The following is a 7,358-nucleotide window of genomic DNA, read 5'->3' as shown; positions in this document are numbered from 1 at the left end:
TTCGAGAGGGAAATTCCTCACTGCCCATTTTGCCACCAGACGACCATGGCAGGTGGATGGTAGTGGCACGTGGCTCCACCTGCCAGGTCGCACGAGTCAAGTGTGTGCACCACTAGGCCGCCGGACAATGACGGACACTTTTTCATGGTGAGGCCTCAAATGCTAATTCTTTCAAATACATTGAGCACTACAAACCACCTACGAGGAACTGAATGCAAGGTTTTGGGAGGTGGCTTCACAATGTAGTTATGGACAAAAGTGCGAGGTATGCGGGTTTGCAGGAGAAAAAAGATTTCCGTGCAGCCTCACCAGTCAACCGGCTGTTAATATTCCAGGGGATGCAGCACACATGGGGCCTCGTGATTCAATGCTGTTCATTAGTGTGTTTGGCCAACTACAAAGAAATAGTTTCCGTCGAACCTGCATGCCGCAAGCTTTTATGCACACTTAAGTAATAATCACACGCATAACACAATTTTTTAGCACACAGTAAATGTTACATTAAACAAACTACAAAAAAGTCGAGAATTTGCCATGACTTGTGAAAACAAAGTGCATGGCAGTACTATACGCCATCACGTCTAATTGATTCCGGGCCAAAAATTGATTTGGCTCGAAAGTCTCGGAAACATACAGTGTCGCTCCCAGAAATCTGCTTGGAGAAGTCTTTTCCAAGCGCTCGGTCCACTGCGCTTGATAAAGCTGGTAGCTGCTGGCCATGCATGGTTGCAGTTTCCAGAGGATGACATCACCAAACCCTGTGGCCAGTAGCTGCAGGCGCAAGCATGCTGCGGCTCCAGTGGTGGATGTCCACTGGTCTCTGCACGGCCGCCACACAACCACTGTCGTCCAACGCGGGGAAGACCCTACATTCCAAGGGTCCGCCACATAGCAACACAAATTCACATACTAACGAGATTTGTCATGTGGTCGCTACAGAACACTTGCTTTGGTCCGCCACGTTGTAATGTGTGAGGCAACACTTGTTCACCTTCTGCCTATACCAGCACACAGCTCAAAGGAACAGTGGAACTTCTGGGAATTATGACAAGCATTTGATATGTGAATAGGCAGCACAGTAACATCGCTGGGTTCTGTGGGTTCCTGGTGATACTACAGAGCCATCACAGAGGCATGTCCTACATATCTGGAACATCCCCTTTGTGCAAATACAATGTGTCCTAGACCACGGTGTGAAAACCATATTAGTTGAAGTACAACCTTCTATTGCCCAATCTCCTGACTCCGCATCCCGCACAAGACTTCCCCACCTCCCCCTGACACACAAAAACATACTTTATTAAAACAGTAATTGAGGTTGAGACTGAGATACTTCCAACAGAATTTGTCAAAAATATACAGTGCACCCATTTTGTGTCCGGCCCATGCCCATGGCTTGTTTTACCTCATAGCATTCCGAATCTTTCGAAGGTGACCACAGGTCTTTGCCTAAGCAGTTCTGAGCACAGATCTTTGACAGGGCAAAAACCTCAGATAAGCAGCCTCGGATAAGAAGCACTTGACCTAGGTCAAGTGACCTATCGCCGTCATCACAACCTGGCCACCGGATTGTGAGCAAACTGGCCACTCTGGCAAGAGGGAGTTTAATTAATTAATTATTAATGGTCGCAAGGAGTTCCTCAGGAAGAGCAACATAGGTCTCAAGCCCCACCAGTGGCAGCACCTGTGATCATCGGGCAGTGGCGCATAGCATTACCGTTTCACCACCGCACAAGGGGTGGTATGAGGGCTCACAGAGATCTATCACTTAAAGTCGACAATGAGCAAGTCTACAGATAAGGGCAGTAACCGACAAACGCTGTCGCGTGATACTTTTGAGGCAGAGCTTAAGTGTCCCCTTCAATTAGATATTTGTAATGTGTTCAGTATAAATGCTGAGAAATGATGCAAAGTAAATGCAGAAACAAGTGCAGTGGTGTCTGTGTGGAAGTTGTTTGTGTCCTGTCCTGACACTCAAGCTGGGTCTACATACATGTTTACTGACCATTAGGAAATAGCTCCGGAATAAAATTACTGACAAATAGTAATCGGTATGTGAGGTTTAATATTCCTAAGCAACTCAGGCTATTAAGGACGCTGTAGTGATGGGCTCTGAAATTTCCGACCACCCGGGGTTCCTTAATCTCACGTGATCAAAATTTCAGGAGCTTTCTGATTCGTATTTGTTGTCAAACACGAAATGAGACATGCATGATCTAACTGTTACAAAATTATCTAGTACAGTGGAATCCCTTTAAATTGAACTCAATGGGGACAAGGAATTATGTTTCATTTATTGGTAGTTTTGTTTAAGGGTTGTGACCCCCAAAGATGCTGGGCAGTCCTGGCTGTCGTCGTGACCGAGCTCTTCCTCACTTTCATTACCAAATGCTTCTTCAACTTCTTTCACGACGTTGGATGAAGTGTGCTCACGGCAGGTAATTATGCCATCATCAATAGCCTCATATTCCTGGACAGATAACATGCCAGTGCTGCACGCAGGAGCCAGAAGACTGAAAGCGGCTTCCACTTCGGCAACATCAGTGGTTTCTTCATCCATGGCCACTGCTTCCGTGGAGAAGCCCACATGATTGAAGCATCGCTGGATGGTTGTTGCGGTAACTTTGCCCCATGCATGAGCCAAAATGTGAATGGCAGAAAGAAGGTCTATGCTGTAGACCTTGTCTCTCTCCATACACAGAACTATCCTTCTCAGGACATGGAGACGAAATAACACTTTCAGGTTGTGAATGACACCCTGATTCCTGGGCTGGAGTATGGCTGTCATGTTGACAGGGAGGAACTCTAGCTGAATAGCATTTAGATCTTTCAATTCCCCATGCGCCGGGCAATTGTCCACAACAAACACTACCTTCCTGCCTTTCCTTGCGAACTCGGCGTCTCTCTGCCTCAACCAGGTCTCGAAAATGGCCTGAGTCATCCAAGCCTTGGTATTGGCATGGTAAAGCATGGGCAGTTCTTTCACACCCTTAAAAGCACGGGGTCTATTCGCCTTCCCGATAACCAAAAGCTTCAGTTTTTCGGAGCCGTCCATGTTGGCTCCAACCAGCACAGTGACAAGATCTTTGCTGTGTTTTCCCCCACTTCTCACCTTTGAAGCTCAGAGACTTGTTGGGAAGGAGCTTATAAAAAAGCGCCGTTTCATCCACGTTGAAAATGTCTTTGCGATCATAATTTGCGAGGACGTCTTGGAGCTTCTGCTTTTGCCAGTCTGTGCATACATCCTTGTCTACCGCATCACTCTCACCTGCTACAGTACGAAAAACAAGGCCGTGGCGCTCCTTGAAATGGCTTAGCCAGCCGTCACTGAACCTGAAATCTTCAATTCCCATTTGGAGTGCGACCTCTCTCGCCTTCTCCTCCAAAATAGGCCCGCTTACCGGAATGTTCGAGCTTCGGGCCCACTTAAACCATAGGAAAAGTACCTTCTCGAGCTGCCCGTGGTCAGCCTGGTGCATTCTTTTTCTGTTGGGGGCGAATGCGCTGCTCTTAAATGCTGTCTCAATCTTCGGCCGATCCTTGAGAATCCTCGAAACTGTGGATTTAGGAATCCCGTGCCGTTTTGCGTTGGAAGTTTTCGATTCTTTGCCACACTTCAAGTCTTGGAGAACCTTCATTTTAGTGTCTAAAGTCAACGCATTATGGGGACGCTTTTTCGTAGTCGACTCCATAACCACGCACGTGAAAAGCAAATAATAACGTTGAGCAACGAACTGAGTAACGAGGACAAAGTACAAAATGACGTCAGAGGAAAAAAAATGAGTGCGGGAATGGATTGGATTGGATTCTGTGTATCTGCAACAACAGAGACTGGCGATGTCGATGCGGCTCATCTTCAGTTTCCGTTTCGTTTATCAGTGTTGCACGAAGAATGGAGTTTCGATTGTCGAGCGTGACTTAGTACAGATATTAAAGGAAATCAAATAAGTGTTTTGAAATTGTTTAATTTAAGAGGCACTTTCGTTTATGCGAGATTCATTTAGCGCGCATCCACTGTACAACAATCCAAATATGTGCAGAACATATGAACTTTGTTCATTGTTTACTCCAGAAGTAGCTACTGTCCATTGGCAAAACACCCATCTAGTTGGCTGAAGCCTGTGTGGCAACACCATCTCCTCCCAGCCCCACTCCACACATCATCCCCCTAACTAGGTAGCTGCCCATCTATGCACTGCCACCCTCGGTCAACCTCCTCATCACCGCCCACTGCCACACTTCAGAGGCACCATTCTCCAATGAACTCTACTTTCTGGATGCACCACGCACCACCAGACCTCCTACCTCTCCTTCCAGAAGGCATCTGCCCACCAGAAACCCCTGCTGCAGCCGAACCAATCTGCGACGGCGGAATCGCATTGAAACAAGTAGTGAGTAAAGCAGCTGCCCGCCAGAAACGCCACCCACCAGGCACCGCCCCTTTTCTAGGGGACTTCTCCCCACCCACCGCCAACCCTCACCCACCTGCACCTTCCACAAAACCACCCACCAGTATCCACTCATCTCCGCCTTTATTTTCTCTCCAGAAAAACTATTGCGTCCGAGGCTTCAACCAACAGCATTCATTAAAGTGAAAACATCAAAGTGATAATTTAGGGTAAACCTATCTGCTTTCACAGAATTGTCGCATCAATTGTGTTATCGTACCAAGATCTTATTTTTTCCTTTTCAAACTGTGAGCCAAATGTACAGTAGAGAAAACTTGTCAACAGACCCAACAAGAAAACTGGGCACCTGAAATACACCCAATAGAACCACAGGTGAAATCTAGAATTCAAAAAAGTAGCATTAGATTAGAAGGGCCAGAAAAAACACAGAAAAAGAAAACACTTCTAAAAGTGGCACATAGACAATGCCAGTGAGGGCTCCATTTTTTAGTTTTTTTCACTTCGATTATTTTTAAACATTTTTATGAATAGTATTTCGTGTTTCACTGTTGTTTTTTTTCTTCCCTGAGTTAAGCTTGATGTAGTTTCTGGCACAGGCTAGGGGACATAACTTCGTGCATTTTCTTTCAATATTCTGCCCAATATTCCTCACCGTCGTGTTGTCGGACTTTCCGAGACTGCCTCGAATGAATCCTTTCAGAGTTTCGACCGTGGCCATTTTCACTTTTTTCTGTAACGTCACTCTGATAGTTGCATTGAGAATTAGTGTGCGAAAAGCACATTCTGTTTGTGGACCCAGAAGGAGGTACTGATGACTTAAATGTTACCAGCTTCTTGTCACAGCCAGTTGGGGGCAGTGAGAAGTTGCAATCCATTTCGCACGGCCGGCACGGCCTCTGGAAACTGAGCTCGAATGCGCTGTGGATGCACGCTTTGAGCTGCCAAAGGGCACCTAATGACAACACTCACAGGCCGTTCTTTTCTTCCTGCGGGAAATCAAATTCACTTGTGTTAGATTGCATCTTGTGTTTCTTCATGGCCCACTATGAAACAAACTGAAAGTCAAAGTAGAGTAAAAGAAAGATGTGGAATAATGAGAAGAAAGTTGGGAATAACTAATCACTGGTCATTTGTATTTTCAATATGATCTATACCTAAGAACCATGAAGCTTAAAGAATTTCAAGAAAAGATTCCCAGCCCATTGCTGGGATTCCTTTCTTCCCTTCCACCTCTTGGTCACTTTATGTGTCGCTTACAATAACGTGCTTCACGTTGTTTCCCTTAACGGTGCACTGAAGAGGAATCTGAACTCGTCTTTTTGCCATGGGAACTCGATCTACATGTTCCGACCATTCTTAGAAACTAGGACTTTTTGCTCTATATGGTTGATTTCCCTAATTAAATTGAATTAACGTTCGGCTCCCGCCTTTATTTTTTGAATTCTCCCCGTACGGGCGAAGTCGACCAACGTGTGGAGTGCCTTTCTACCAGCTGCGTAGAGGCTTTGCTTTCGCTTTATTTTGTTTTTTAGGTTTCCGTGAATAAATCGTTTCATTCGCAGATAATATAGCCACAAAATGAGTCCGCAGAAATAAAATTACGCGCAGCCTATTTGCTTCTACGGACTACTTTGTATTACTTCGCCAATGGCAGAGCGGCAAGCTGCCATGGAAGTGGGTGAAAGGCACTCCACGCGTTGGTCGATTCCGCCCACCGTACAGGGGAGTTTAAAAAAAGCGGGAGCCAGATGTTAATTCTATTTAATTAGGGAAATCGGCCACACAGGGCAATAAATTGCAGTTTCTAAGAATGCTTGGAACGTGTAGATTGAGTTCCCGCGGCAAAAAGACGAGTTCAGATTCCTCTTCACTGCACCTTTAAGAAAATAAACAAAGCAGCCTATCCAAACTACACCAGAAAAAAAGAAAATAAAATATTTAATAGCCTCACCTCCTTGCATTACAAGTCGTAGCAGTCCTTTGCTCACCAATGCAACAAATGCTGTTCACGCCGTGCTAATAAGCATGCCTTCTACCACTTTCTGCACCCATTGGGCATGTTTTGCCATTTAGTTTTTGAAGAAAATTATTAGTAACTCCTTCTGATGATGAGAAACACAGGCAGATGGCAGTGAACATTAACAGTTGTTTTCACCCTTAACTACCTCATTTGTACACAAGCATTTATTATCTCGAGTACTGAGCAGAAGGAGGATAAGGAGAATGCTAAAGAATGGGAGCACTGCAGGCTGCTGCGTTGCAGGAATGAGCATTTGAACGTCAGTAGCTTCTTTTGCAAATCATCGGTGTCACATTGCACTTATCCCGTGACCCTTGGATGATGTTGGCAACTTTTCAATCTCAATCCTTCTATATCATTTTGCAGAGTGTGTGACGTTTCAGATATGTCAGAGAGAAGCTTGGATATTTATATCAGTAATCGAAAGAGTTTACTAAGCTTGCTCTAAAGTAATATTTGATTTTTCTTTGTAACGTTGCTTGAGAATTGTTTCCACAACATTGTAGAAGTATGTGAATACTTGTGCCTTTCGTGTATTCAATCGAATTTTGCATTTGCATATACATTCAAGGCTCTGATCACTATTTGGCAACTGAACAGCTTTGCATATTATTTTGAAGTGCTGAAAAATATCCCTTTGGTCACAATGAAAGAAAAATAATAAAATAAAAAGAACATTTGTCTTTAAATCTATTACACATATTTACTGCTCTCAACATTAATCCAAACAACTGTCGTTTGTCTACACTCACACTGAACAGGTTGAGCTGGTACTTGGGCACCACGACCACCAGGTCCACTCGGGCGACCAGTGTGACGGCTTCCTGAAGCCGCAGCTTCTTGCTGCTGTGGAAGAGCAGGAGCGCAGGCGTGCGGCTCAGCCAAGCTGCAGCGTCAAGATACCCTCACGCAGACATCCATTATGGCGC

This window comes from Amblyomma mixtum, chromosome 3 (genome assembly GCF_055824585.1).
Source record: "Amblyomma mixtum isolate Tamu chromosome 3, ASM5582458v1, whole genome shotgun sequence".
NCBI lineage: Eukaryota > Metazoa > Arthropoda > Arachnida > Ixodida > Ixodidae > Amblyomma > Amblyomma mixtum.
The sequence above is the reverse complement of the archived record's forward strand: the minus strand, read 5'-3'. Positions refer to the sequence as shown.